This window comes from Sciurus carolinensis, chromosome 9 (assembly GCF_902686445.1).
Source record: "Sciurus carolinensis chromosome 9, mSciCar1.2, whole genome shotgun sequence".
Taxonomy (NCBI): domain Eukaryota; kingdom Metazoa; phylum Chordata; class Mammalia; order Rodentia; family Sciuridae; genus Sciurus; species Sciurus carolinensis.
In genome coordinates, this window is record NC_062221.1 from 5,380,794 (window position 1) to 5,389,461 (window position 8,668).

The 8,668-nt window shown below is 48.9% G+C and overlaps 1 protein-coding gene across 3 annotated transcripts in view; it reads left to right on the forward strand.

The window, feature by feature from the left end:
• Kcnab1 (potassium voltage-gated channel subfamily A regulatory beta subunit 1) overlaps window positions 1-8,668 on the forward strand; it is a 332,151-nt gene that overhangs the window by 168,100 nt on the left and 155,383 nt on the right. The gene's annotated exons all lie outside the window — the stretch shown is intronic.

An 8,668-nucleotide genomic window follows, 5' to 3' on the forward strand; every position in this document is an offset into this window, starting at 1 on the left:
ACAGATCTTCTTTTTATACGAGTGAGATAAGTTGGAAAAAGAACATCCTCTGGAGTCAGGTCGGAGGAGGGAGAGGAAGTGGCTGTCCCCAGGAGTCATGGTTGGTGGGGTCAAAGCTCTCTGCTGGGAGCGACTGCTACGCTCCTTACGGGAATCAGAGAGCCAAAAATAATGGTCAGACCTGCTTTCCATTCTGTCTCCCCCAAGTTCCTTTTTCCTTTCTTTGTCCTTCCTGTTCCTCCCCTGACTCTCCTATCTTCCTCCTTTTCCCTCTTCCTCCTCCTCTTCTCCCGAGGTCCAGAGTTCACTTTGCTCAGATGCCCAGGCCTGCAGCCACCATTAACGGAGCCTCCTGAGGGGACCTGCGGCACATCAGCTCAGGCGTAGCCACTGCTGGTGCCCCTGCTGCGGGCGATGAGTGTGAAGGGCACAGCCCACCTCCGCATGGTAACACTGTCCACCAACCACCTCCTCAGGCAGGGCGCAGGGCACAAGCCACTGAGCTTCCCAGGAACGCTGCTGGGTATGGTCTCCATCCCTATATACCTGCAACCCACAGGACCCCGGAGGGCAGGGACTCCTAGGCCACCCAGGGATAGCAAGACCTGCCTCTGGCTTCCTGAGTGTTTGTCCCCTCTGTGGGGGTCCTGGAAAGAGCTGGTGCTGGGAGGCAGGATGATCCTGCTCTCCCTGTCTTTTCCACCAACCAGGTGGAGGTAGGCGCTGTCCCTTGCCTGTCTGGTGGCAGCTCAATCTCTCCCTCAAGGTGATGCGAGGATCAAGTACCATGTGAGAGTAAGCATGATTTCTGAAGTTAAAGTGCTGACGTGTGGCCTGCTGGGTAGGCACTGCCTCTCACCTTCCTGCAGGGCCCGCCGTGCTGCCCACACGCGTCCCCGATGCTCAGCAGCCTTCACTGTGGCCCAGTGGGAAACCATTGACCAGAATTCGGCTCAAGCGAAAGCAAGAACCCAGCAGAAGCGAACTTCTGGAGAAGCTAAAATAATGGCTTCAATGAAAACAAGACCAAAACAATGACAAGTCCAAAACAACACAAATCCTTGACATTCTTGGCAGCGGCCCGGGTTCCTCCTGAACAGGAGAGAGATGGTCCTGTTGAACGCCAAGCTCCATGACCACTTTCACAGTGCAGGGCCACTCAGAGCAGTGCAATCCACCATCGCCGGCCAGCTCCTGAGCTGCGATGTCCTGGCAGAGAGTGAGGGTGCGGCAGCAGTGGACTCTGGTTCCATCTCATCCGGCACGTCTGTGGGACAATGTGACCAAGTTAGGGAGCCCTCACCACCTGTCACCACCCACCTGGACACTGCTGCCACCGCAGCCTGCTGACCACACTGCACCCTGACAAGGTCATCTTCAGCAGACACCAGTGCAGGGACATGGCAGGGCAATGTCCACCTGCATCTTCAATGGGCCTGTGACAATCTCAGCTGATGGGTCAAGTGAGTGAGGACAAGGAGAAATCCAAGCTGAAAAATAAGAACTAAATAGGAATGAAGAAAAAGGAAATGAACCAGGGCAATAGCTTCCAATGTGTAAGACCTGTTCATAAGCTCAGCTCGGAGACCTTGGAGCCCACGCTGTCCCATTTGCAGCAAACGGAGAACCCATCGTGGTGCCACTAGCTTACCAGGTACCCCAGAAAGAGGGGCCCTTCCTGCCAGAGCCCAAGTTCTAAAGGGGATGAGGTCAAATTCATCCTGGGATTCTCTCCCCAAACAGGCAATAAGCTGCCCTTTGGAATGAGAAATATAAACAGATAAATAGCATAATTTGTTTTATTCACTTGTTCTTTAATTGCATGCTGTGCTTAGCAGGCAGTGAATTTATAGGGAAGGCTTTTAATCCTCTCTTTCTGGTGGTAAAGATGGAAAACTGATTTCTCCACTGGTAAGGCTTGCTCTGAGGTGAAAGAAATGGACCACAGTTTTAGGAGTAAAACACAACTTCGAAGTTCATTTTAATTTAGTTACTGTTTTATTATGGTCCTAGATTCTATAAGTTTATGATTGTAAATAAAGAAATATTCTTTTTTATTCAAGTATAATCTTAATACAGTAAGAATTCAAGTTTGTTAGAACTCACGTAGCCTGGGATTTTAGATGGTGCAACTTGAATTTAAGGCAGACTGATAGATTTGTGGCTTAGTGTCTGTCTCCTGGCTTACATGTTATTACCACTTGCTTTAGTTTGAAAATGTTCTGAGAAGCTTGGACTCTAGGCACTGGATAGAATCACATTTGACTGGAAGGAAGACATCAGGCTGGCTCTTTGCGGGTACAGGGCCTTAGCCTAGGACAGACAAGAACAGAGAAGTTGCTGGGGCTTTGGTGGTAGGGACACTTGGGGGGAGCTTGGGGAGCTTATGAATCAATTGACTCAAAAGAACCGTGTTTGAATATTTCTACCAACCCTAATTTGAATTAGAAACAGAAGAAAAATGATCAATTCCAGTCTATATATAAAAAAAGAGGGGCTAGGGAGATAGCTCAGTCGGTAGAGTGCTTGCCTTGTAAGCACAAGGCCCTGGGTTCGATCCCCAGCACCCCCCCGCCAAAAAAAAAAAAAGATATGAAAGAAGAGAAAAAAGAAAGAAAAGGGAAAGGAAAATCTATTGACGAGGACATTTTGTGTCATGCTGCTGAACAATGGCTACAGAGCCAACTGAATTGAAGTAAATCCAATGTTTGGAGCATCTCATTGTTCCAAGGGGACAAAAGGAAGGAAGCTCAAATTAAACGTATTTCAACATTTACTGAAATAATGGCAATGTATTCCTGCCTGTCTCCATCTGATGTTGAGTTTTCCACGTTGGTTCAGCTAATTGCATTGTCTGGAGTGACTACTAGCCAAAGTCCTTAGAGCAGACACCCAACTGGAATGAACCAAGTCAGCCACACTGTCAGCACTACATTGGGTTTTTCTAAACTAGAGAAAAGCTCAGAGGAAATAATGTATTTGTAAGTATGAATATGGTCTGTGACATTGTCACATAAAGGTCTGTGAATAAATAAATGAGCAGGAACATGGTTTCCATACAAACAAGGAGTTCTGTGCCTTGCCCAGGAATACGTACCTGGTGGGCACAGACCTGTGGCCGGCCATGATCTCAGGTCCATTGTGACCTTCTCTCTTAAATGCTCAGGAAAGATCTTATGTGAAACATCAGTTTTCTTTTCCAAGAACAGGTGTGATGAGCCTTCAAATCGGTGTGAGGGTGAAATTAAATAATAGACACAAATTATTTTCTTCACAATAGGTGATCAACCAGAGGTAGTTACAATAATCATCAAAAATTAAGTAGTCACATGTGAAGGCGTCTAGGAGGAATGGCTGAGTTGAGTAATGGAAACGTGTTTTTTTCGGTCATTTTAATCAGCAGGTGAACTTCAACAGATGTGTCTCAGACACCTTGCTCACCCAGGTGTGTTCTTGTCAGCATCCTCTGTCTTAGAACTTTCCAGCAGAGGGATTAGAGGGCAGAACAGCCAGGCTTTCTTGCTGAGCCTCCAGAGAGAGACATGGGAACCAAGCGACATCTGCTTTTCAGTGTATCTTTGCTTCCGAAGTACTCCTAGTCTATGCAGCATAAATATGTGCAAAAAACGTAAAACATGAGACATAGAGTTACTAATGTCTTACCCTAAGGTTTAAAAAAGAAAAACCCTTAATTAGTTTATGAAACAAAGACAAATGAAAAGTTTAGCCTCAAGTACCAAGTGAAAGTTATGGTCCAATATTTGTGATATCACAAAGAAAACTCTAGCGACAAGACAAACAGGTTGCCCCAGATTGACAAAATCCCAAGAAGGAGGAAATCTCTGGTCACAACTCCCTCAACTGAGGTTGTGGTCTTCAGTCTCTGGGGGTTGGCCAGCAGGTGAGGCAGGGGTATCTTTGTCTGCTATTGGGAAAGGTCACCTTTCTGGGCCTGAGCCCTCTGCAGACCCCTCAATGTTCAGTGAAGACACCTGTCTTTCTCCCCATCCCTGCTACTTCCTTGGGAGGACCCAGAGGGTCAGTCCTCCTGAGCTTATTTGGAAGCAGGTGTAAGGAAACAGGGAGAGACATCTGGGAGCAGAGCCTGGTGACGTGCTCCAGGTGATGGTGGACTGCGCTGGGAGCCACCCTTCCTGACGGTGGCCTGGCACCATGTTGGAAAACCAGCCCAGAAACGGTCCCATAAAAATCAGAACTCCACAGGGGGCTGCGGCCAAGCTCCCTGTTTAAACACCCATTTGCTTGGCAAGTGGGGTGCTCCCCACCTCCACCCTACTACCTCCGCTTCACATTTTCCAGCTTCTTGACTTTGTTTTTCTTCTTTAATTTTCATTTCCTACAGTATTCTTTCTCCTCTACGTAATTTCCCCTGCTATTTCCTTTATGTGCTCAGTCTTGTTGGTATTGGCTAAAACCATTTTTCCATTTCCTTCTTAGCTTAAGACGGAGACCATTTGCCATTTTGTCCTTTCTTTCAACTATTTCAGACTTGGGAGCCAAATGCTGTGTGGTACATGCGCCGACCTCTGAGCGCAGGTCTTGTTGTTTCTACAGTATCGTTGCCTCTGTCTCCAGCACTCTGCTCTGAACACCCTGAGCATGTCAGGGTAACTTTGGCTCTGTGCCCAGTACACAGTACACATGTTTCTAAATTTTAAATAAATGAGATGAAAAGCTGTGTTGATCAAAAAGCTTTGTTGAAGGGAGGTGATCCTTTTCTTATGGAGGAAAATTGTCCTCTGGAAAGGAGTGTTCTGAATATATTCAGATTTTTGTTTTCAGAGCATTTTACTGGACGAGACATTGAGAGAAGGAAAAAATGGAAATTTAAATGGACGATGAGCGAGAAATAAACATAAAGCATTTCGGCAGTTAGCACACAAGGTGGTGATAATGCGTGTTTTGATTCACCAAAATTTCCAGCATTATTTGTTTGGTGCCAGAAACCTCACATGGCACATCCTGGCTGAGCATTAAGTAAGAAGTGTTTGGATTTATAAGATTTGTTTGTATTAAAGAATTTCTAGTACCTGCCACGTCCCTGACCCTGGGCCAGGTGCAGGGGAGGCGTTGACAGGTGCAGCCTCTGCCCCTGCCTGGCTGGGGATAGGGAGGCAGGCGAGCAGGACTCAGGGCTGGGAAGACCCACTGGATGTTAAAGGTTCTCCGAGAGGTGCGCTCAGATTGCCATGGGAGGCCTTGGTGAGCATGGAGAGCAAAGAGACCTGGACCTGTCTGGGTGCTCTGCTCGGGGTCTGCAAAGTCCTTCAAGAAACCCCACTGCAGACTGTGGTGCATGAACCACTCTGGGCCACACAGCCTGTCCTGTAAGGTGAGTAAGAAAGCAGCAGGAACCTGCTGAACCAGCCACCACGTGACACCTCTGCTCAGGGAGCCCATGGGCTCACGGGAAGGGGCACAGAGGATGAGATGGCGGGAGCAGACGCGGGCTGGCAATCCCACAGCACTCTGAGAGGCCAGGACCACCCTGAACCGTGAATCCTGCAGCTCCCCCTTCTTAAATAGTCGGTGGTGGAGGGTGGGGGGTGAGGTAGCAGGAAGTGCAGGGAATGCCTCGGTGAGTATGTGATGTCCACAGTGAGGCCACAAGCCAAGGAGAACCACGGCTGTCATCTGTCTCAGCTCCTGTGTGGACCTTTGTGTAGTACCTGACCCTCCACAGCCCCGGGGCAACCCTTCAATTGCTGGGCCATCTGGCGGTTGTCCATCTCCCTGGAACGTCCGCACCTCGGTCAACTCTGCTCTGCTCCAGAGGTCACACTCCGTGGATCTGGTCCATGTGCTCTTCATGCTCCTGGCTGCCCAGGCCCTGGGTGACCAGCCCAAAAGGGGAGCACTTGCCACACGGGAGGCAGGCTTTGGGCAGGGGGGCCAGCCACACCTGGAGCCCAGCTCCCCGCTGACTGTCCTGGCCTCAACAGGACTCTGCCTCCCGGGTCCTCCAGGGGGAAGTTACTCCCTGTCAGCAAGCCCTACCGGCTGCAGGCTGAGGCACTGACCTGGAGCTGGGCCTCTCAGCAAGAGCACAGCTGCCCTGGCCGGCCCTGAAGCAGGCATTCTGTACCCACATGTCCAACGAAGCCTCTTTGTGGTTCTAGCACACACCCAAGGGGAGAGCGCTGCTCTGAGCAATCAGTAAGCAACTCAGCAAATTTACATGAGAAATGGAGGAGGATCCTGTCTGTCACTCTCAACTCTCTCAGGTCAACTGAAATGTGAAGCCCATTTCTGCACTGATGCCACCCTTTCCTCTCTCTGTCCTTCTCACTGTCTTCTGTCCCTTCCTCCCTCCCTTCCTTCCTTTCTCAAATGCGCATTGTGTTTCTGGATGTTCCGCACGGCATGCCAGGATCCAAGAGTGGGCAGGCCCAACCCGGCCACAGGAGCAGGTGGTACTGTAAGTGGTGGGGATGGCGTTAGTTTTCTATTGATGATGACAAACCACTCCAAGACCCAGGTTTATATCTCATTTACTGCCTTGCTATTTCTGGGAGCCAGGAATCCAGGGTGACTTGTCTGAGATTGCCACAGGCAAGGGGACCACTGGACTACAGTCGCCTTAAGGCTTGGCTGGGGTGGTCCCCCCACCCCACTCAGGAGCTGCTGGGCCTTGCCTCCTCTCTAGCTGATGGCCAGAGGCCTCCCTCAGTGCCTGCTACATAGGCCTCTCTCCAGAGTCCCCGGCCTGGAGGCCAGACGCCACCAGAGTGAGCCAACAGGGAACCTGGACAAGGAAGCCACTCATTCTGTAACCCAATCTCAGAAGTGATGCCCTGTCCGGCCCATACTCAACAGAAGGGGTTCCAGGAGTCAGGGACTGGGGGACCACGTTGGGACTGGCTACTGTGGAGCCGTTGCTGTAACATCAGCGATGATGTGTGGACCTCAAGTCCCCTGGCACCAACAGCCCACTGAGCATCACACTTCCTGAAGGAGTAGTGAGGAAAAGCTGGGAGGAGGCAGGAGGGATCAGAAGGAAGCCCCAGAGATTAGATAGAGGTGACTCATTAGTCCTGTTTTTTTTGTTGTTGTTTGTTTGTTTGTTTGTTTCCTACTTTGCCCAAAGTTCCATCTCAATTTCTGTCTCTCCTGGGGAGTTTAGGTAACCTCCCAGTTCTGTTTAATCATGCATGCCCCCACCCCAGAAAAGACCAGTGCCAGGGAGGGAGGGAGAGGACCCCCAACTGTCCCTGTTTCACTCCAGGAACACAAAGATACTGTGACTCGCAATGTGACACAATGTTTTATATTCAACCTCCAACCAGCAAAACTTGCGACCTCAAGAACATGGATGCATACACAATACCCAAATAAATTATTTCCATTCAAGAATCTAGTCTACTAGCCCAGTTATTATTCATTCATAGTGTCAGATGAAAGCGAGATTGAAGGCATTCCTAATTGACTGCCTGGGGACAGTCCATTAGAAATGACAGCAGGTGATTGATAGTTCGGTGTCTTATCCCTGACTTACAGGATTCATGTTTCCGTGTGAGAATTAATAATGTATCAGACACATGGCTTCTGCCGGACAATTTGTTTAAGGCTCTTAAGAATACATTCACACTCATTCCTTCATTTTTAAAGAAGCAAACGCAGATTGGAAATATCTGGAAAGAACACATGAATGTGTCACCTCAGAATCGGCCATCCTAATTTAATGGGTGACATTGAGATGGGACCACACTCCTAGATTTTAACTCTGCCTCCCAAGCATTAGTGCAGGGGCCCTGCAAGGCCCCAGAGAGGAGGTCCGAGCCAGGAGGCCAAGGTAAGGGAGGCGTCCATGTTCACCTCCTGTGCCACACGTGATTCCTGCAGAATTTGCTCTGCGCCTCGGCCCCCGCAGGCTGCTGCATATTGAAACACCACACAGAAGGTCAGTACAAAGGTGAAATACAAACATACAGCTCCAACGTTAGCATTCATTGCTAATATATTCAATGAGCAAATTGAGTGCTTGGAGTTTCATACTGCAGAAAACTTGCCTGCAAGTTAGCGATCCACAGAGGAAGTGCATGGAAACCGGTCCTAACACATCACTTACAGAGAGGCGAATGTGAGCCCAGAACCGTCCCACTCTGCAAGGCCTGTGCCCAAAGAAACACATTGGGCAAGACTAAGGCAGTGACCACAAAAACTGTTTAAGTTGTTTTTTTATTTTTACTTTTTATTTTGATTTTTGAAATACTATAATCTCTTCAAGAACCCACTTGAGGTTTACTTCATGGTCTGCATTGTTTCTCTGACCCTGGCAGAACGGGGATCATCCAGCCAGGTGACCCATGAAACCATAGAGTCGCACAGAGCCGTCAGGCTCTAATTAAATGCAAGCTTTCTAATTTCCACACTCTGTTTTTTGGAAACCCACGAAGTTCCCTTTTTTCATATTTAGAAGTTAAGCATTCTCGAAGCTCCCTGTCTTTATGCTGTCCGTGCAAATAATTCAACAAAATGTGACCCAAGTCGAATGTACTGCGAGCTTGGAAATTTATCGTCCATGGCTCCTCAGCACACTTAGGGTTTCTAAATAACTTTTGCTCACTGGCTGTGCAAGTCCCTGCGGGCTATCTTAGAAAAGAAGAGCTGGGAAAGCAACGTCCCTTTGGCACTTCCAGCAGGATGA